Source organism: Ahaetulla prasina, chromosome 1, assembly GCF_028640845.1.
Source record: "Ahaetulla prasina isolate Xishuangbanna chromosome 1, ASM2864084v1, whole genome shotgun sequence".
Lineage (NCBI taxonomy): Eukaryota > Metazoa > Chordata > Lepidosauria > Squamata > Colubridae > Ahaetulla > Ahaetulla prasina.
In genome coordinates, this window is record NC_080539.1 from 189,533,093 (window position 1) to 189,545,948 (window position 12,856).

A 12,856-nucleotide genomic window follows, 5' to 3' on the forward strand; every position below is an offset into this window, starting at 1 on the left:
TTGATGTTATTTGGGTTACTGCTTTCCAAATCTGAATCATCATTTATTATCTTCTAGTTTACTATTCACTCCTGTCATTTGAGCTGATAATTTCTTAGATATTTCATTGATGCGAGTCTGATTCTTCATCATCATTCCTCTTCTTCTTTTCCCTTGACAGATTCTTTTGTTATATGTAAAGAAAAACGTCTTACACAATATTTATTTAGTTTTGCTTTCTCCAAACATATTTTCTAATTATTCCAACTCATGATAAATAATGAATCAGTCATTAGATGAAGTGAATACTACTTATTCTTCTGCTCTTCCTATTACCATATTCCATATTACCATACCCACTTACTTTAACTTTGCTTAACGATTGAGCTATTGGTCTCAAGTGCAGTCACTAAATTAGGACTATCTATAGTTGGAACTCACAACTTCCTCCCAATTTTTATAATTTTATTGAATATTTTGATTATAATAGTAAAATCAAATATAAACTAAATGTAAGCTCCGGCATGCTGACTGGCCCGGAGCTGCCATTCAGGCGGGAGACAACCATCCAGATTTCCAAGGATCTCAGGGGGTTGCACAATACTTAACTAAGCTGCCAGATATTCACAGGAATGGCAACATGATGGCAATCTGCCTGCAGCGGTCTCCCGTTCCACAGAGAAGCCGCGCTACCGCTGAACAGCTGAGAGGCGGTCGCGCAGCAATGACGTCAGTGTGGAGCTCCGCTGAGACAGCAGGAGTCGCCTCCCATCTCCCTGCAACATTAGGAGGCAGCATATCTCCCCCTGCAGCATCCCTGGACTACTGGAGGCAAATGAGCAGCAAAGTGGCTAGCTCCTCTCCCCAGCAGATATGGCAAAGTGGCTTGAAGTTGGAGCCATGGAATAAACCAGGAGGATGCTGGTTATTGTAAACTAAACATACTTCCGGGTCACGTGAGAGGGAACGAGCGTGATTGGGTGATGGGTGCACCGATGCAGAGTATAATAGGTGGTGAGAAGCACGGGCTGGTAGCCCTAACAATAGTTCCTTTTGGTTTGTCAGTGAGTGCCAGAAATAAAAGGCAGCAGCAGACCAGGGTTGTTTGTGTCCTTTATTCTCTTGAGCCTGGAACCTGATAGAATTGTTAGGGTTCACACACATAACTATGGCTAAAGGCACAGTTCCCGAGTTGGAGGCAGCTGGCCTGGAAGAGTCAGTAGCTACCACCAATACTACTCTGCTGGAGGCTCCACCCCAAGCTGAAGATGCTCTTGTAGACGTTCGACCAAAGGAGCGGCCAAGCCGGCAGAAGACATTTGAGGCCACCACTGGAAACTGAACCAGGTGACTCCAGGGACTGGTGGTTGTGGAACACCAGTGTGGCAGATATTAGAACTCGTCCGCCCCCAGGACCCTTGCTCACTCCTTCAGGGGGGTACTTCACTCAATGGAGGGAGTGTCGGATTTCTGACAATGATAATTGGAGATATTCAACAGCGGTTGGCAACCAAACCATTGAAGTGCTCCAAGAACTGTATAGGGCAGCTGGGTTCAGAGACCCAGAGAATGGCAGTGGTTTGCAGAGACCTGGTGTGGGACCTCCTTCGTCATCTGGGCCCCAGAGCATGGAGGGTCCGGATCGGCAGTCTAGGCTGCTGGGAGCGGGTACTCAGGGTTGTCTACCGGGGGCCGTCAGCGGCCAGACCAAGAAGATGCAAGACCAACCCATGGACCAACCCGAAGGGAGAGACCACAGGGGTTTGAAGACTGGACATCGTCCATTTCAGCAAGAGGGGAACCTATCGTTATGGGCACATGGGATCCCCCAACAATGAGAACTTCATTTGATAGTAGCCCGGAGAAAGTAGCATTGTTTCTTGGTCAGGTGCTTAACCATTTCGATAAATATGGCAAATTATATGCTTCCCCATGGGACATGGTTATGGCAGTAACAACAGTAATGGAGGGGGAGGCCGCAGAGTAGGTGGCTGACCTATATGGTGACCATGCCACAGAGTTGGGGGATGTTGGTCTTTTCCTATTCGCTTTGCAGGAGAGTTTGAGGACAATACCCGAGTGCAGCAAGTGGAGGGGGAGTTGTTGAAAGTGAAGCAAAGGGGAAGACCCATAAAAGATTACATTTGGGAATTTAGGAGGTTGGTAGGGAAAGTGCAGGGTTGGCCTGAAAGGTTAGTGATACACTATTTTCAGGCTGGATTAAATAAGACATTGAGGCAGGCATGTGCTTGTAGGGGTATCGCACCCAGATTGGCAGCCTGGTTTCAGGCGGCAACAGAACTGGATGTTGAATTCAGAGACAGTCAGTCAAAAAGGGAGTGGAATACCTGAGACCAAGGGCAAGTACCCCATACAGTTAGTCCTGCCCTGTCAATGAGACCTCCTCAACACTCAATGCCACCTACAGCTATGATTTCACCAGCCAGGGCGGTTATGACTTGTTTTCGGAGCGGGAGACTGGGACACAGGGCTGCTGAATGCATCGATGTTGGCATTACCAAGGCAACAGCAGCTCCGAGTAACACAAAACATGGATCGGCCAGAAAAACCCTACGTACACCACCGGAGAAGTCCCATGGAATGCGCCAAGGGGTCCAAGCGCAGTCAACCCTGGTGATGGATGTTGTAAACCCCGTCGACACCACTGATACCAGTGATAGCGAGGGGGAGACTGATCCCATGGCATGTATGCCTATTAAACCTTTCACAGTCTCAGTAACATTGGAAGCCGGCGTTGGCAGTGCAATGATGGGTGCACGGGTGCAGAATATAATAGGTGGTGAGAAGTATGGGCTAATAGCCCTAACAATAGTTCCTTTTGGTTTATCAGTGAGTGCCAGAAATAAAAGGCAGCAGCAGACCAGGGTTGCTTGTGTCCTTTATTCTCTTGAGCCTGGAACCTGACACTAAAAAGTGTGAAGAAGTTAAAAATGCAAGAAAAAAGAAAAACAAGAGTGAAGAGAAAAATAATGTAATAAAAAGAAATGTATACTTCTAAATTTCATCATAATAAGTATACAGATAATCTTCCATCTACAACCATTTGTCCAAAGTTATGACATCCTCAGAGTTCCTACCATAGCACCACCCCTGTAGTCATGTGATCACAATCTGGATACTTGGCAACCAGTTCACACTTATAACTTATTGCAATGCCCCACAATCACATAACTGCCATTTGAAATTTTTCCTGCTGCTTTCCCAAGAAAGTCAGTGGGAAAGCCAGCAGGGAACATTGTGCATCACTGTGATAAGTCTCTCCTATCTGCATAACCTCCCTCAGGCCCTTTATGCTAAGACCACACTGGCCACTCCCACCCCTACACAGCACCTCCATGCACACTCCTTGATCTGTGCCACACTCCACACTCCACGCACATTCCACATTTCTTTTGTATCCACTTGAACCCTTGCAAATTCTGACAAAACTGCACCACACACTTCCCAACACATGCTGTACCCTCATGCACTCTTCCTGCACCTCTTTTTTATTTTTTAAAATATTTTTATTAGTAATTTAAATTAAAAACCATGGACATGGTTTAACATCTCTGGTTTTAAACATTGTCATCAAATTTAAGCTAATACATAATATACTTCTTTATCTTTGTACAAATTTACATTACTTCTTACATGTCAAGTATATAGGTTAATTCCTCCTGAACAGCTACATCCATACTCAATATAATCATATCTCACATACAAGTTTAATATACATTGACATACCCATTTCTAGACACTCACTACACCTTCATCTTAGCATTCCTCTTTTTTTTTTGTTTACATTTATATCCCGCCCTTCTCCGAAGACTCAGGGCGGCTTACAGTGTATAAGGCAAAAGCCCCCCTGATTTCAGATCTTATTCAGGAAGGGACCGCAGACGTTATGGGCATTACGGAGACCTGGTTGGGCACCGAAGGGGGGGTCCCCCTAGTGGAGCTGTGCCCACCAGGTTTCCGAGCATTCCATCAGCCGAGGGCCCAGGGTAGGGGTGGAGGGGTGGCGGTTAATATTAAGGAGAGTCTTGAGCCGAGGGAAACCACTGTGCCTCAGATAGCTGGGTGTGAATCCCTCTACGTGAAGTGGGGTCGTAGGACTCAGGTGGGCTTGTTGATCATCAATATTGATGTTGCCTCTTTATATATGTTTCTTGTAGTACCATATGTGGTACCTTGCTCAATAGTAGTAACTGTGAGAGGGATCTTGGAATCCTAATGGACAACCATTTAGATATGAACCAGCAGTGTGCAGCAGCTGCCAAAAAAGCCAACACAGATCTGGGCTGCATAAACAGAGGGATAGAATCAAGATCACGTGAAGTGTTAGTGCCACTTTATAATGCCTTGGTAAGGCCATACTTGGAATATTGCATTCAGTTTTGGTCGCCACAATGTAAAAAAGATGTTGAGACTCTAGAAAGAGTGCAGAGAAGAGCAACAAAGATAATTAGGGGACTGGAGGCTAAAACATATGAAGAACGGTTGCAGGAACTCGGTATGCCTAGTTTAATGAAAAGAAGGATTAGGGGAGACATGATAGCAGTGTTCCAATATCTCAGGGTTGCCACAAAGAAGAGGGAGTCAAACTATTCTCCAAAGCACCTGAGGGTAGAAGAAGAAGCAATGGGTGGAAACTAATCAAGGAGAGAAGCAACTTAGAACTAAGGAGAAATTTCCTGACAGTTAGAACAATCAATAAGTGGAACAACTTGCCTGCAGAAACTGTGAATGCTCCAACACTGGAAATTTTTAAGAAAATGTTGGATAGCCATTTGTCTGAAATGGTGTAGGGTTTCCTGCCTGGGCAGGGGGTTGGACTAGAAGACCTCCAAGGTCCCTTCCAACTCTGTTATTATGTTATGTAATGTATCTGGAGATATGCCCACCATTCAAGTTCAATTCCTTCCTCCTTTAAATTATTCCTAGATTTCAATTCTCCTCTATCGTTTAATACATCTTTATATGTGACAACCCCTCCTAATTTCGTAAAATTTGGATGTGTGAGAATCTCCAATGTTGATATCCAATTAGGGACTTCCATATAATTACCTCTTTTTGTCTTAATCCAGGTTTCTAAAAGCACCCATCTGATATAGTGCCTCTGGAAGTACTGGTGAACTTGTACTTTTCCTCCCAAAGAATAACGTGCCATCCTATTTGCAAATCGTGGCCTTCCAATGACAGCAGTCTTCTATTTTTAAGATGTATCCAATTGCTTACCCACGCCAAAGTTGTTGCTTGATAATATTTTTCCCAATTTGGAAGGCCGAATTCCCCTTTCTTTGGCATCCTGTAGTAATTTTAGTTTGATTCTTGGTTTTTTCCCTGCCAGATAAATTTTGATATAATTCTATTCAAATTTATAAAGAAATCCTTTTTTAACTGAATTGGTATACATTGGAATAAGAATTATATTTTAGGTAAAACATTCATGTTAATAGTGGCAATCTTCCCCATAAAGGAGAGTTGTAACTTTTTTCACCTTTCTAAGTCGGTTTTAATTTGTTCAATTAATTTATCATAATTATCTCCTTTAAGTGTGGTACATCTTGAAGTCAACTGAATTCCTAGGTATCTAAATTTTTTTGTTATCTGAATGTTTATTTTCTCCTCCCAATTCTTTTTTTTTGCACTTCAGTTATATTTTTGACTAACATTTTTGTTTTGCCTTTATTTATCCTTAGGTCTGCTACTTCCCTGTATTCTTCCAGTACTTCCATCAGCCTGTTGTGACCCAGGCCCAAGTAGGTAGTAGTAAACTCAGTCAGTTTAAAAACAAACAAACTTTATTAGAACAGCTGAGAATCATTCTCAGCATAGTCCAAACTAAATCAAAGTAAGTTCTTCACAATTCTTCAGTCTTACAACCAACCTAATTAGGCAAACTGCCATAGGCTTTTCTTGGCAAAAGTTCAAAAGCAGAAGATGCCAACAAGAAATAAATGCAGCATGACAAGGCTATCAATGTTGTTTTCCAGCAAAGACCCCAAATGCCTGCTGGTCTTTTAAGCCTTATGGGAGAGGCCATCATCTCTTGGCCCTACTCCTGAGTCGTCCTCTTTGCTTTAGCTGCTCTTGCCTTCTGGCAGCTCTTCTCATGTGTACATAAGGAACAGGCTTCTCCTGTTCCTCTGTTTCACTACTGTCAGTCTCTGGAGGCTCTGGAGTCCACACCTCACTCCCTGATGGCCCTAGCCCCACATCAACCTCCAATGCAGAGCCCTATTCAGGGCCTTCCCCAGCCTCCAGGACTGGCCCATGCTCTTCCTCAGCCTCATCGCTGTCTGACTCTGTTGCCAGCTCCACAGGCTGCTGGTGGACCACAATACAGCCTTACACCAGACTGCACAGGTTCTTCAATGATAAAGACAAGGTTGTCCGCGAAAGTCTGTACCTTGAAAGTTTCTTTCCCAATTTGTTTATCTTCTTGTATTATTCTGGTCAAGATCTCTAATGATCATATAAACAGTAGTGGTGATAGTGGACAACCTTGTCTTGTACCTTTTTGGATTTTAAAACTCTTAGTTGTTTCCCCATTAATTACAACTTTAACCTCTTGTTTGGAATAAATTGCTCTGCACATCCTTATAAACTTTTTTCCAAATTCCATATAACTTAATTGAGTTAATATGAATTCCCATTTGACATTATCAAAGGCTTTCTGCGCATCAGCAAATATTAATATCTGCTTCTCGTTATGTATCTCATAATATTTATAATGTCTAGTATAGTTCTAATATTATTCCTTATAAGCCTTCTGGGCAAGACGCATTTTGATCAGTATGGATAAAATTTTCCAAGAATTTCTTTAGTCTTTCAGCCATAATCGTCATAAAAAATTTATAATCCGAATTCAGTAGTGATATAGGCCTATAATTTTTAATAGATGTCAAAAAAGTATTTTCCTTGGGAACCAATGTAATTGTCTCTTCCTTCCAAGAGGCTGGGATCTTTGCTTCATCCAAGACTTTGTTATATATCTCTAACAGTATGGGACTGTTATATATCTCTTGATGGTTTTTATATATTTCTGACGGCAATCCATCAGGAACTGGTGCTTTGTTAATTTTTTGTTTTTTAATTGCCTCCAATAATTCGAATGGTGTTATATCATTATTCAACATATCCTTACATTCTGCCAGGACTTTAGACAATCCTGCTTTCTGGAGATAATGCAAAATCTTATCTTCACCTATCTTTTCCTCGTCTTCATACAAATTTTTTGAAAACTCATGGGCCACATTTCTCTTCCTTTCATTTTGGTGTATTAATTTACCCTCATCGTTGTATAATTTACTGATCCATCTTTTTTCTTTCTGTTTTTTCAATCTATATGCCAGCCAGCGCCCCAGCTTATTTGCATCTCAAAGAAGTTTTGTTTAATACTTTTTATTTGCTGTGCCAAGCTCTCCTTCTCGATAATATTCAGTTTGTGTTTGATTACATCTATTTGTTGTTTCAACTCCGATTTTTGTGGTTCCTTTCGCAATTCTTTCTCAGATCTTATGTTCCTCTTCTAAATTTTTCTGTCGTTGCCTTTTTTGTTTGTTTTCCTTGGACATATATGCTATTGCAATGCCTCTCATAAAGGCTTTTGCTGTGTCCCATAGATTTGGATTATTTGTATCTTCTTATTATCTTGAAAAAATAGGCACATTTGTTCATCCATCTTCAATTTAAATTCATTATGATTCAGAATTGGTCTTTTTAAAGTCCACCTCCTTATTTTCTTCTGACCTTTCCATTTAATTTTGATGGGATTATGGTCTGCCCACGAATTTTAATCAATTGTAACTTCCTCAATTTCCAAATTTACTTTTGTTGACATCCAAGCCATATTGATTCTAGACCACGATTGGTGTCTACCCAAATAGTATGCATATTGTTTTTCCCATTTCTTTCTCTCCAGCTATCCTTAATACTCCTCTGCCATTTTAAAGAATGTGTTGGGTAGTGTCCTTCTAATTCCTTTCCTTATTTTATCACTTCTGTGGTCTAATTCTGTCTATTATTGCACTGAAATCCCCAACTATACAAATATTATCATATTCTAGTTCTCCAATAATATTATATAATTTTTTATAAAATAATTTTTGGCCCTCATTCGGTGCATAAATTCCCACCAAAATTACTTTCTTTTCATTCAGAGTTATCTCTATTATTAGTATCCTACACTCCTCATCCTTATAAATCTGTTTAGCTGAAATTCCCTCTTTAATATATAGCACAATTCCCCTTTTCTTCTGTTGGGATAGAGATATAAACATATTCCCCAACTTGGAGCATTTTAATAAATATTGATGTTGCCTCTTTATATATGTTTCTTGTAGTACCATTATGTCCAAATTCATCTTATTCAATTTATTGAAGAAAATTTTCCTCTTTGCTGGGGCATTTAAACCATTGACATTCAAAGATAGGAACACTGTTTCTTCGTGTAAGTCTCTACTTGTATCTAGGTCTTGTTGCCCTTGTCAGTCTAACTTCTTTATATTCTTTGTGTCTACCTTCATCATCTTTTCCATTGTCCACTTTTTCTCCTCTCCCATTTCCTTTCTCTTTAATTTGGGGTTCCATCACTTCTGATGTCTGTTCTCTTAGTTCACCTTCTTCTCTTGTTTCTCTTTTTCTGCCTCATCATCACTACCAAAATTCTGTCTATAGAACTCTTCTGCTTTATTTGTATCCCATCTGAATCTTTTTTCTTGCCATGACACCATAATTCCTTCTGGTGTCAATAGAATAGAATAGAACTTTTTATTGGCCAAATGTGATTGGACACACAAGGAATTTGTCTTGGTGCATATGCTCTCAGTGTACACAAAAGATACCTTCATCAAGGTACAACACTTACAACACTTAATGATAGTCATAGGGTACAAATTTAACACTTAATGATACATTTAATGGTCAAATTGTAGGAATTATTATGGAAAATTTAAAAAAATCCCCCCCCCCAAAAAAAGAAGTTACAATCATAAGTGGAAGGAGATGGGTGATGGGAACGATGAGAAGATTAATAGTAGTGCAGATTTAGTAAATAGTTTGACAGTGTTGAGGGAATTATTTGTTTAGCAGAGTGATGGCATTCGGGGAAAAACTGTTCTTGTGTCTAGTTGTTCTGGTGTGCAGTGCTCTATAGCATTGTTTTGAGGGTAGGAGTTGAAACAGTTTATATCCAGGATGTGAGGTCAACCACCGAAAGTTAATGTCTTGTCAGTTTGGAGGTTAAATTTGATAAGGTCGTCTTAGTTCTCTCACCCTTCTAGGCACTTGTTTGAGTACCACTAGTTATCTTCCTCTGTATTCTAATGGGTCATCTCTTGTTCTGTGTAATATCTCGTCTCGAATTGATTTCTTGACAAATCTAATGTGAATTTCTTTGGGTAAATTATGCCTTCTTGCGTAGTTAGTGTGAATCCTGTAAATCTCGTCCATTTCATTAGCCATCTCCTCCTTTCCAATTCCTAAAGCTCCTGCCAATAAATCCGCCATCATCTCTGGTAGGTCCTCGTCTTTATCTTCTCTCACATTTTGGAATCGTAGGTAGTGCCTTTTCTGTTTCGAAGTGGATAACCGTCATTTTGAGTTCTTTCTTAGCTTGTATTAGTCTTTCATTCATTTCATCCACTCTTTTTTCTTCCCTTCCCATTGACTCCTCCATCTCTTGTAGTTCCTGCTCATTCTTCATAATTTGTTGTTGGAAGCATTCAAATTTATCATCCATAGATTTCATCTTTTCTTTAAGTTCTCCGGTGTCACTCCTCACATCTCCTATCTCTTTTTCAGATCTTCATGGTTTTTGAGCATTACATCTTGCATTGATTGTAATATTAGTTATAAGTCTTTAAATGAATTAAATCTTTCCTTTTGCATCATTTCTTCTATGGACCTTTGTCCTGCTGGACTCAGTTCAACTGTCGTAGTTTGGGCTGCTTGCCTCCTTCCTGTGCCAATTCTCATTAAATTAGGAATACTTGTCATCTTTGCCACCAATTTAAACCCCATTTGTTTGCAGTCCTTGTATTTCCTTCCTGCACACCCAAACTATCACTTCGTCTATTCCATTCCTGCTTACAAGATTTATATTATTATTATTGTGTCTATTAATGACTTACCTATCAATTATATTAAATCTTATGCTATCAAATTATTTAGTACTTAGAATAACAGCTATTACTAAATATTAAACACTCTTAACACACTAAGTTTAAATAACTTATAGTTTTTAAATACTTATGTCGAACTATAATTCAAAATAATCAATCCAAAACTTCAATCAATATCTGGAATTAATTAGTAGCAAAATATATAGTTAAATCACTTATAAATAATATCAATAATTAATGGAAATGATGATATAGTTTCTTCTTAATATGAAGTCCCATGTCTACATTACAGTTAATTTCCTCTCTATATATATAAACACTGTTCTGAAAGTACTACCACTTCCACAATTGTACACAGTCTCTCACCCTCACTATACCAGTGATTTATAAATTAATTAGTAGTGGATTGTCACCCACAGTCTTTCCTTCTTTCTTGAGTATAGTTCTTTTAATCCTTTTTAAATTGCCCTTTTCTTCTGTAAATTATATCCAGTTTCTTCCTGGCCAGTAGGTTGCCTTGCCTTTGTAGGTACTCAGCAATCAGTCCCTCTTCAAGATGTCTGTACCTTCCGATTTCTCAGCACTTTTACTCAACTTTGAATTATTTGCTTTCTTAATATCAGTTCATACAGAGTAAGAAAAATCCCTCTTGGTCTTTTTACTTTACACAGCCAGTATTATCTATCATGTTGCAGTAATCCTGTCAGCCTCCGCATGCTGTTTTTATTGTTTTATTGTTGTATTGCTAAGTTCGTTGGGTTATTGCTGTCTTTAGTGCTAGGCATTGGAAAGGGGTACTGTATCTTTAATTGTGGGCCAGCTGCTTCAGCTGCCATAGGTGTGTGTGGGGGAGACTGGTCCAGAAACAAAACTGATGAAATCAAATCCTAAGAACCAATGGTTGTGCATAGCGGAGAGATGACATCATCTGAAGTTGACCTCCACATGACTCTTGTGGGAGAAGTTGTCTGACCTTTGGAGGGTTTAATGTGGGGACATGTATGTGTAAGGCACGCCTACTACTCAGAACTTGCTTTATTTCATTGCACTCAGTTCATTCTTAGTAAAAGATACCTTTCTCTACAAAAAATGGAGTTGGGGTTTTTCTTTCTTAAGTTTTGAAAGGAGGCACATCTAACAAATCCCTTTTAAGCCCAAACTTGCCGTTTGCCGCTGTGATTTGGAGGGAGTTCCGATTACCCTCCTCCTTCCTGGGGCCTCTTTCTTCCTCTTCCCTCTTTGGAAATCATCCAGGAAGGTCTCTCACTATGGATCATTCACGAGAGGTTGCCAAGATCACTTTACACCAGATCTGTCTCGCCGTTGTCCTGCTATTCCACCGCTATCATTGCGCAGCTGTCTGCTGTCATTTCTTCACGGCCACCATTACAGGTCTTCTCCTTCCCCTGACCAGCTTCGCCAAGGCTTTCCTGCCTCCCGCTGTCTTGACTGCTGTCAAGAGCCACACCACAGGGCACCTCTTTCTTCCGATCCCCCTCTGAGGGATCTGGGACTCCAAAAAGTCTGCTGCTCAGTTGGAAGTTGCTGAGAAAGCGACTCTCTAGACTCTCTAGGAGTGCCGCTTTACACAGCTTTCCTCCTTGACAGCTGGCCCCGCCCTCATGCAACCATCCTGCACCTCTTGTGCACCCTCCTTGCACCTCTGCTTCACTTCCACGCACCAAGATCTATACCATCCCTCTCATCCATTCTCCCAGACCCTCACCATGCCCCTTCACTCCCCAACCCAGCAGAACCACCACTGGGATTTGCAACTTCCTGGTGACTTTTTTTTACTTTTCCACTTGTGGGAAAGCTTAGCCACTGCTAAGCAATACTTTTCCACTGACTTTGGTTCTGGGAAACTGGTAAGAAATTGCCTTACCTAACAGTGGGATTGTTTATGGTGGCAACAGGGACTGCAGGGAATCTGTGTGTGTGTGGTAACGTAATGTCATTACTTAGCAATGGAAATTCCAGTCCCAATTGCCATCATAAATCAAAAACTACCTATATTTCTGTTTGAAAAGAAATTGTTCCAAATACCTTGAAGCAGATCTGCACAGCACCTCATTAAATTGGGCCAACCCCCAAGATATTTAATAATTATAGCTAACATAGGGCTGCGGTGTGGCTCAGGCTGTAAGATAGCCTGTTATTAAACACAGCTGCCTGCAATTACTGCAGGCTCGAGTCCCACCAGGCCCAAGGTTGACTCAGCCTTCCATCCTTTATAAGGTAGGTAAAATGAGGACCCAGATTGTTGGGGGGGGCAATAAGTTGACTTTGTATATAAATATACAAATAGGATGAAACTATTGCCTTACACAATGTAAGCCGCCCTGAGTCTTCGGAGAAGGGCGGGATATAAATGTAAATTAAAAAAAAAAAAAACATACAAGACAAACCTTCTTCAAAGCAATGTACATAATCAAATAGATTTCCACCAGAGGAACTTTGACTGAAAAACATAGTATTTTTAATGAATTTTTCAACCACCTTTCAGTAAAGAACTTATAAAAGTGGCTTTACTGGTTCTTTTAATATTTTCTGATCTCTCAAGAGAACCTTCTGGATAAGTCTAATTGGGTGCCAAGTGTAATGACTTTGCTCTGACCTATAGTGTCTGTTTAGAAGTACTGGAGAATTCTGCTCAAGATCCAAAAGCCTCTATTCTGATGTTCCTTAAGTGTATATCTTATCACCCGTACTTTTAAATGTGTAAAAGTTCAAAACAATTTTGATAT

General features: G+C 40.4%; 1 protein-coding gene across 14 annotated transcripts in view; it reads right to left on the minus strand.

The window, feature by feature from the left end:
- HDAC4 (histone deacetylase 4) overlaps positions 1-12,856 on the minus strand; it is a 612,734-nt gene that overhangs the window by 527,768 nt on the left and 72,110 nt on the right. The gene's annotated exons all lie outside the window — the stretch shown is intronic.